Source organism: Colobus angolensis, unplaced genomic scaffold (assembly GCF_000951035.1).
Source record: "Colobus angolensis palliatus isolate OR3802 unplaced genomic scaffold, Cang.pa_1.0 Scaffold553, whole genome shotgun sequence".
In the NCBI taxonomy this organism is placed as follows: domain Eukaryota; kingdom Metazoa; phylum Chordata; class Mammalia; order Primates; family Cercopithecidae; genus Colobus; species Colobus angolensis.
In genome coordinates this window covers 543,691-552,159 of record NW_012119077.1, presented here as the reverse complement: position 1 = coordinate 552,159, position 8,469 = coordinate 543,691, and positions in this window count along the sequence as shown.

The window sequence follows — 8,469 nt, the reverse complement described above, 5'->3', positions numbered from 1 at the left end:
AAAGAAGAGACTAAGGTTAAAAATTTAAATAACTTTCTCAATGTACATATATGCACAAATGCACGTGCATACACATGTATTTATTCAACAGAAGCATTCATAATCCAAAAAATGAAAATTGCAGAACGTATTGTAAAACAGACATCTTCCTAGGCACATATTTCATGATCCAATTTTCTTTCACAAAACAAACATGTAAATAAGTGAATACATAATGTATACAAGCTAAAATTATGGAAATACAATCAAGAGATCATTTGGAATAAATTATTTGCCTTTTCTTTAAAAATCATTTGGTCATTAAGACCATCTGAAAACATTAGTGTCTTAAGATATACTGTGGTGGGTTCGATTTCGTTGGGTGGTTTCTGAATGGAGTTACTCTCCCACTTATTTTACCATTTACGACATCAGCCCAATTCCTTAAAATACTGGTTAATCTCTATCATATTTTGGAATATCAATGAACATTTATGAAATATGGAATTAAAGAGGCAAAACATCCAGAAATTTACTTAATGCCTAACTCAGATAATTTTGGGATAATTTGATGTGTTTCCTCGGAAGACATGCATATATATATGTCACATATATATCTGCTTAGATACATCTACTAGGAAAATATAAACCTTCATTTCTTACTCACTGGTTCTTCAGGGTAGAGTCTTTAAATATGTGTTTTTTATTTATGGGTTTCAGCTGCTAAGTTCCATGGCTAGTCATCCCCTATATGTTTTCAGAAGTTGCCAACTATTTACCTCCCAGCTTCCTTAACAAAGATATGTAATCCCTTTCCCCAGAGTATTTCCTAAGACTGATGCTGTTAAACTATCTGTAGTCAGTATTACAGATTTTTCTACAGTTTGTATACATAATCTTGAGTGGAAAGTAATGATTTTTTTTTTCCCAAATTGGCTCCTAAATTTTACGGATGACATGAGATTCTTGAAGAATCCACAATTATATGCAGTAGTGGGTAATGTCACATAGAGAACCAAGTATCTATTTCTGGATGTGAGAGCTTTTGAAAATATGTTCAAAAATTTTTCTGCAGTATGTTTTTGCATTTGTTCAAAAATATCCATGCCCCTCCTTGATTTTATACTTACAGAGTCTCTCCCTAGAGGAGGAGCACAATTCTCACGACAGTGACTTTGGGATTGGACATGTGGCTTGCTTTAGAGAAGGAAATATGCACAGGAGTGATATAAGCCACATCTGGGTAAAACTTCCAAGAGGCAAAATTAGAAGTTTTCCTTTGGTTGGGACCCTAAAAGATAAAGGTGGTGATATGGTTTAACTGCGTCCTGCCCAAATCTCATTTTAAGTACTAGTTTCCATGCTCCCCACATGTCATGGGAGAGACCTAGTCGGAAGTAATTGAGTCATGAGGGTGGTTACCTCTATGATGCTGTTCTCATGATAGTGAGTGAGTTCGCATGAGATCTAATGGTTTTATAAGGGGCTTTTCACTCTTTAACTTGGCACATCTCCTTGCTGCCACCATGTAAAGAAGGATGTGTTTGTTTCCTCTTCCAATATGATTGTGATTTTCCTGAAGCCTTCCCAGCCATGCTGAACTGTGAGTCAATTAAATCTGTTTTCTTTATAAGTTACCCATTCTCAGGTGTGTCTTCATTAGCAGCATGAGAACAGACAGGTGGTAAGCAGGGCCACATTTGACCATGGCAACATATATATGACCAAGAAATAAAACTTTAATATTGTTATATTAAGGGATTATTACTGTAGAATAACTACAGAAAGCTCACTAATATGTTCACATTATAATTCTAAGTGCCTTATTTTAGGTGTCTGACACTTACTTTGGAAATCTCTTAGCCATTATCACTTTCAATATTTTCTTTATAGCTTTATAAGTTATTATCCTATTGTGAAACTTTTAATTCTTCTGGTAATTAATGAAAATTTGGGCTAATTTTAAAAATTGTTCCCATTAAAAGAATCTGGCTGTGATATTCCCTATGATTCCTTTAATATCTCTTTGAACCTATCCACTTTAATTAAATATTAGAATTAGAAAAATAGTTTTGTATGTGTCTTCTCATATGGATTGTGTTAAGTACCCTTATAATTTAGACTAAGTTCCAACTAAAATATGCTGAAATTTAATGTAGTTTTACCTCTCAGATTTTTTCTCAGCTATAGATTTTCAAATAATGGTTTAAGTAAACTTCCTCATAAACATACAGATATATGGTTAGTAATTTCCTCAGAAATATTATTCAAATTGAAGCTAAGATAGTCAAGACAATTCCTTGGAAAATAAATTTCTTCCATTTTATTTTAGTTGTCTCTATATTTTCTTCTTTGAAGACTATTTTTATTTGTAATGTCATGAGGTTGTGAAATTTATAAATCTACATTTTTCTTAAAATTTTTGATAGCTACTTACTGAGCATTTTCTCTGTCTCAAGAATTGTACTTGTTCGTGGATTTTCAAAAAGATTCCTGAACAGTATGAAAAATAACACGATTTAGTGGTTAACATATTATAATATTCAGAGGGCAACAAAATCTGTGAAAGTATCAAGAGGTACCTTAATCATGATGTATTATGTCATCTTTGGCAAGTCACTTAATCTCTAAGTAGCTCAGTTTTGTCAAACAGTAATAAAAATATAATATTTCAGCTTTTTTTCCCACAGAGCTGTAAAGCAAAAGCACGTGAATATACCTATGATACATTCTAACATATGAAAACTGCAAAACAAGTACAAATCATGAGACTAAATATGTTTTTCCTCTGGACATTTTTATAGTAACTTATAAAAGATATTATGTATTACTTCATTCTTTTTGAAATACTATTCCAACACAAAGTATAATGGAGAAAGTGGAAACTAGATTATGAAAATGGTTTAAAATCCTGTGTGCATATGTACTCTGACACACACAATTATTTTTAGTCTTCAAAGCATTAGCTTTCTAGAAACTGCCTTATATATTCACAACCCTCATTATCAAATCATGAGAACTAGCACAGCTGTTCATGTCAGCATTAAAATGATTAGGTTCAAATGGGTTTTGCATATGTGAAAAGTAAGAGATTTTTCTCTCATATTTTCCAAGTTTCTCACTAATCTACCTTCATTTTGTTTGAACTATGTCCATGTAAAGCCATAGGAGATAAAACTACAGGTTTAATTTTCAACTGCTAGTCCACATATAATGATTAGAAAAATGTGAAACGAGTTTCAATTTGTCTTGGGTTTGCAATATACCCTGATACAAGCGATATGAATATTTTAATATACAGCTGATAGATTTAATCACTCTGTATGCATATGTTTAATATATATTTATTATAGATGCACATTTATGCATAAATGTATGTACATATAAACATGGCTATTATATGTGCATAATACAAGTATATGCACATGCATAAATTACAACTGCAGGTTAACTTCTATTCATAGATATATTATTGTGCAAAACCCATTTTTCCTAAGTGAGAAGTTTTTCCTTCTTTCACGTATGCCAGCAAAAGTTTTCCTCAGACCACATTATTTTTTCATTTCTTCCAGAAAGAAATAATAGGCGACCTGCCTAATTGGGAGCTTGTATATCAAAGCTGCCTTTAATTCTACAGTACTGCTCTGTGTTCTCAACATTGCTTCAATAATGTTTGTCATTCTCTGGAAGGCTTGAATGACAAGTGCAAAAGCCACCATTTTAAATTATGTATGAAAAGAGAAAAAGACAGAAAAATTTGTAAATAGTTTTTCTTGGTTTCTGTAATAAAGGGGTGCATGCATTTGTGCGGCTCAGTCAAAATCTGTAATTAGAATGACATGGACGCATCGAGGAGGATTTAGCAAACACCAAGAAGCTGCTAAGTGTAGCAGAAAGCGTTATGAATACCAAATTATTACCCACTATGGTGCCACCTTTAAAGTCACATTTAGTGAGGGAAATGTAAACTTGCTGAATGCTATTGAGAAAGAAAACATTATTTCATGCTCCAGGAGCTGAAAGTACAGAACATTAATAACCATCTATTTCCAGCTTTAATCCACGCAATTAAAAAGATCAGAAGTGTTAATGTTGATAAAGGTCTTTTAGAAAGAGAAGTACTAGATGAGAACCTAATTATTCATCATCATCAAACAAAGTTCTGACAGCAATTACCACAACATCATGAAATAAGTATCTCAGAGGATTCCCAAGAGCATAAGCACATTTTATACAACCAAAAACAAATGTTATATTATTAAAGACGCAATGTTAAAGGTACATTTTATACATCTAACACCAAAAATTATGTTACAATAGGTAAAATGTGCTATGCAGATTGAATATTTTCAGCCATAATTATGTTAAATAGAAGCTCATACAATTTTCTACTATCAATGTGTCCTCTCAAAAAACCCTTTCTGCTCAGAGAACAATATTTACCCCAGCAGATATTTGATTTTAGCTCATTATTATCATAATATTTTGGAGATTAACTGAAAGACTCAGGGTTAATGTAGAATTTTGACTCCAAATAAATATCTAATTTAGAAAAGGAAAGTAAATACTGAAATGTTAAAATAAAAAATCTAACCCAGAGATGGTGAATGAATGTAGAAAAGTTAGAATTATGTAATATCCTTTAAAGCTACTTATTAGCAATTTCACAGTTTGAAAAGTTCAATAGAAAAAGATATTTAGTGACAAACATATTCATTGATTCATCTGTCCGGGGAGTTTCTATTCAGGGTCAGTAAATGTATTAGCCAGTAAGTGTACTGTTATTGATAATTTTATATAGTGTATTAACAGCTATATAAAAATATTGTGTAAACTCTTATTAGTTTATTTTACTATTTTACTATTTACTAGTTTACTATTAAACAAATATTTACATTAGCCTTTGTGATAACTTCCAGTGATAACAATAAAGACAAATTCTGTGCTATTGAGTAACTCTAGTTCAAGTACATTGCATTCAAATGCATTGCAATATATGAATTGCTTTGTCAGAGTTATATTGAAGATATTATGAAAGCCTAGAGGCTACCTTACCCTAACTGATCAAAGAATGGCTATAGAGGTAGAAACAGTCAACATGATTCTGAGGAATTAAATAGGAAACCTCCAGCATACAGATGGGTAATGCATTTCAAGTGAAGGGAAAATCAAGCCAGCGGTGTCAAAGTTTATGGACTAGTCAGACGTATAGGGAGTATGATGTCTATAGAGTTTAAGTTTGATGTTTCATGACTGAGGTCATGGAAGATGAAATCATAGAGGTCAGACAGGTTAAGTTAGTATAAAACTGTCAGATTTGTGTTAACTTAAGAGATTAAAGTGTAATTTATATGCAGCAAAATGTATCTAAGTATATAATTTAAGAATATTCGGTAAATTTAAAGATTTATGCAATCGTCATTAAAATCAGGTTTTAGACCATTTTCATCATGCTCAAAAGTATTTCTGTGTTCCTTTGCATTTAAGTCTTATTCCCACCCAGCCTAAGCAAACATTGACAGACTTTCTTTTTTTCTTTTTTGGATAGATATTCTATCTCTATAAATCTAACTTTTAAGAAAATTTCAAATAAATTACATCACATATTATGTAGTTTTTAAATCAGGCTCTTTTCACAAAGCCATTTCTGAGATTCTTCTATGTTGTAGCATCTGTCAGTTTGTTCTTTATTGCTCTATAGAATTCTATTGCATGGATGTATGGATTTTATTTATCCATTTACTTTTTGATGAACATTTGGATTGCTACAAATTTTTGTCAAGACAGGCTGAATAATTTCTTCAGAGAAGTGGAAACTTACAGTTCCACTATAAGTGAAATAGAACTGAATTGCTAAAAGTAAGGCAAGAAAACTACAAACACAATTAAAGAATTATTTTAATGAAACCATTAATAGATTCAACATAGTTGAACAAATAATCAGTAACTTGAATATAGGTAAATAAAAATTACCCCACATGCAATGCGTATAGAAAGTCTCTTTAAAAATTCCAAAAAGAATGACACAATATAAAAAGGATTATTATATGTGTAATTGAAACTGTGAAAAGGCAGGAAAAATGTGGAGGAAGAAACATTTAAAGAAATAACAGCCAAGAAATTTCTAAACTTAGTATCAGTTGATTATAAGACATTTTCCCTAATGAGTATTCCTAATATGATGCAAGGAAAATAGAACTTCTGTTACATTCTCCCCCAAAATTCTAACTCCAACATCGTCTTAAGAAATTGTTAGATAGAAGCATATTTAGGGACATTCTGTAAAATGCTCAATGACTAATTCTTCAAAACTAACGAGGTTATAAAAAATAAAGACTGAGAAATTGATATGTGTTGGAGAACTAAAGGGACGTGACAACTAAACGCAATGTAATATTCAGGATTAAGTCTTGGCACAATCATAGAAACTCTGGAAGGCATCCTCGGCAATACCGTTCAGAACATAGGCATGGGCAAAGATTTCATAACGAAGATGCCAAAAGCAATTGAAACCAAAACAAAACATTGACAAATAGGACCTAATTAAACAAGGAACTTCTGCAGAACAGAAGCAGCTATCAACAGAGTAAAGAGACAAGTTATGGAATGGAAGAAAATATTTGCAAACTAACTATGTATCCAGCAAAGGTCGAACGTCCAGGAACTAAAAAAAAGAATTGAAAAGAAAAATACAACTCCATTAAAAAGTGGGCAAAGGGCCAGGCACGGTGGCTCCCGTTTGTAATCCCAGCACTTTGGGAGGCCGAGGCGGGTGGATCACGAGGTCAGGAGATCAAGACAATCCTGGCTAACAGGGTGAAATCCCTTCTCTACTAAAGATACGAAAAATTAGCCTGGCACAGTGGCGGGAGCCTGTAGTTCCAGCTACTCAGGAGGCTCAGACAGGAGAATGGCGTGAACCCCGGAGGCGAATGTTGCAGTGAGCCAAGATTGCACCACTGCACTCCAGCCTGGGTGACAGAGCGAAACTGTCTCAAAAAGAAAAAGAAAAAAAAAAAATCAGGCAAAGGACATGAACGGAAACTTTTCAAAAGAAGACATAGATGCAGCCAACATTCATATGATTCATATGAAAACAAAATCAACACCGATGATCATTAAGGATGTGCAAATCAAAATCACCATCAGATACCATCTCACAACAGTCAGGATGGCTATTATGACAAAGTCAAAAAATAACAGATGCTGGCTAAGTTGTGGAGAAAAAGGAATGCTTAATACTATTTGTGGGAGTGTAAATTAGTTCCACTATTATGGAAGACAGTGTGGCAATTTCTCGGAGACCTAAAAGTAAAACTATCACTTGACCCTGCAATCCCATTACTGTGTATATACCCAAAGGAATATAAATCATTCTATTATAAAGACACACAGATGCATACGCATATTCAGTGGAGTATATTCACAATGGCAAGAATGGAATCGATCTAAATGCCCATCAGTGATAGACTGGATTAAAAAAATGTAGTGCATTTACACCATGGAATACTATTCAGCCATAAGGAAGAATGAGATCATGTCCTTTGCAGGGACATGGATGGAGCTGGAGGCAATTATCCTTAGCAAACTTATGCAAGAATAGAAAATCAAAAACTGCAGACTCTTACTTATAAGCCGGAGCTAAATGATGCGAACACATAGACACAGAGGAGAACAACACACACTGGGGCCTATTGGAGGATGGAAGGTGGGAGAAGGAAGAGGATCAGGAAAAATAACTCATGGGTACAAGACTTAATACCTGGATGATGAAATAACCTGTGCAACAAATCTGCATGATATAAGTTTACCGATGTAACAAACCTCCATATGTACCCTGAGCTTAAAAAAAAAATTAAAAGAAAGAAAAAAAAATGAAAACACTGGGAAAATTTGAATAAAATCTTTAGCCAGTAGCATTTCACTAATGTTAATTTCTTAATTGTGATAAATACACCATGGTCATGTCAGATGATAATCTCTGGGAAAACTGGTTGAAAGGTATAATAAATCTCCCTATACTGTCTTTGCAACATTTTTTAAATCTAAAATTGCTCCAAAATAAAATACTAAGAAGAAGAGTATTAAAAAATAAACTTGGATATAAAAATATACAACCATACCTAAAACAGAAGTTCAAGAAATATATAATTCTGTAAGCTATACATATTTTGAAAATCCATACTTTATTTTTATACTTTTCTGTTCTAATGGATGATACTTATAAAATATAATTCATTTAAATTGAAAATGCTTTCTGTGTAGATTTTTATTTAATATTCATGATGACACTAAGGTAAGTGTGAATCAACCTAGGTTCATCAATGATGGATTGGGTAAAAAAATATATACACAGATACCATGGAATACTACACATCCATGAAAAAGAGTGAAATCATGTCCTTTGTGGCAACATGGATGTAGCTGGAAACCATTCTCTTAAACAAATTAATGCAGGAAAAGGAAACCAAATACTAAATGTTCTCATTT